This window comes from Pteropus alecto, unplaced genomic scaffold (assembly GCF_000325575.1).
Source record: "Pteropus alecto unplaced genomic scaffold, ASM32557v1 scaffold195, whole genome shotgun sequence".
NCBI classification, from domain to species: Eukaryota; Metazoa; Chordata; class Mammalia; order Chiroptera; family Pteropodidae; genus Pteropus; species Pteropus alecto.
This window is the reverse complement of record NW_006438073.1, coordinates 9,857,340-9,859,407: the sequence shown is the minus strand read 5'-3', so window position 1 is coordinate 9,859,407 and position 2,068 is coordinate 9,857,340.

Here is a 2,068-nt window from a genome sequence, read left to right as displayed (position 1 = left end):
GGGTCTGTCCCCTTCTAAGGGGACTTAGAAGGACACCTGTCAGATTAGATCAGGGGTCACTGCAGTTTTACCTCTGTGAAGACCTGTGTCCACACACGGCCGCGTCCTGAGGTCCTGGGGGTGCGGGCATCAGCATACGAACTTTGGGGGGACACAGCTCAGCCTATAACACACTGCTTAGTTATAGCAGAGTATTTTCAAGTCCTTTGCTATTGATGCTCCATGGTTAATATTGAATAGGGGTAATGTTTATTTACTTACGGAATAAAGTCGCATCTTTATAAACAGGGGCTAAAGGCCAAACAAGCGCCCATGTCGGCGAGCTCACTTTCCACGCGTGCACCTCGTACTTCATCCAGCCAGGCCCTCCTTGCTTCCAAATTCGCCGCTCGAAACCACCTTGGGGCGGGGGGGGGGTTTTCCGAGAAGCAGAGCCTAGGCTGAGTTTAAGGCCTACGGCCAGGCTGCCCTCCAGGGCGTGTCTGCCCCCCGGACACCCCGCGGGCGAACCGGGGCGCGTCCCCCACAGTCCCCTGCCACCAATGGGTATTATTCCTCTTTTCCATCTCTGCTGCCAATCCGATTGGAAAAATAAGTTTTCTAATTGTGTAAAGGGAGTGCGTGCGTGCGCGTGCGTGTGTGTGCGTTCGTGAATATTGGATGATGGTGCAAATAAACTGATCCACGAGAAAGTAAATTACCCCAATGGAGAAAGTTACCCATGACCACAGTGAACTTGCAAGCGAACGTTTTCATTGTATGAGACTCAGATGCACAAGCTGGACCCGGGGAACCTCAGCGCAGCCGGAGGCAGGAGCAGCCCGCAAAGTAACTGGCATGTAACCCTCACAATGAACTCAAGATGGATCAAAGACTTACATGCGAGCACTAGTTTTTTGGAATCTTAGGGGAAAAAACACAAGTGTAATCTTCGACCTCAGATTATGTAATGGATTTTTAAATATAACACGAAAAGCACAGGCAACAAAAGAAAAACTAGATAAATTGGACTTCATCAAAATTAAAAACTTTTTTGCTGCTAAGTACTCTACAAGGAAGCGAAGGATTAGCCCACAGAATGGAGAAAATATTTGCAAATTGTATGCCTGACGAGAGAATTGTATCTAGAACACATAAAAATACTTTCATCTCAATAATAAAAAGACAGCCAATGTTTGAAATGGGCGACGGATCTCGCAGATCCAGAAAGCGCAGAGAAAGATGTTCCGCCTCGTTAGCCATCGGGGGTTGCCATGGAAATCACCGCAGGAACCGGCGGCAGCCCCGGGGAGGGCCAGAGCCACGGACCCAGGTCGGCCTGGGTGAGAAACGGCCTTCGCGGGCCGGCGGGGCGGTCACGCGCGCAGCGACCCGGGAAGGCCGCCGGCCAGCAATTCCACTCGTGGGTAGGGACCCCAGGGGGCTGAAAACGTCATTTCCACACACACGTGAGCACACAAGCGTCACGGCAGCTGGGTTCCTAACGGCCAGGACGGCGAATGACGGACTATGAAAGTGGAATATTACTTACCAGTGACAAAGGAATGGAGCCCCATACACCCTACGACGAACCTCGAAAGTAAGCTCAGCAGCGGAAGCCAGCGGCAGAAGACCCCCTGCGACACGACCCGATGTCCACGCAGCGTCGGGAACAGGCAGCTGGGTCGCGGGGGGCAGCCTGGGACCGGAGGCCGGCCGCTGTCGGGGACAGGGCCCCTCTCCCCCTGGGTGGGGAAGGTCTTCTAAGGTCGAGTCAGATGCGTCGCTCTGCGGATGTTCTAGGAGCTGCCGAGTCCGGCGCGGGCGGGGAGCCTCGTCTGCACCGCCGGCTCCTCGAGAACAGAGCGCTGAGGCTTCCAGCCGGACACGCATTAGGTGAGTGGGCAACACGTTTCTCAAATTTACGATGCGTTTAGAACAGGGACACCGTCCTGAGAACGCGACGCTGTCTCAAGGGCCCACCTTTAAAAACGAGTTGAACTTTCCCGGCGTTTGCGCAGCGTCGGTCCCCTTCCCTCTCCCGCGGGGCTCCTGCTTCCCCTCTGGTCCCCGGTCCCCGGGGCGCGGG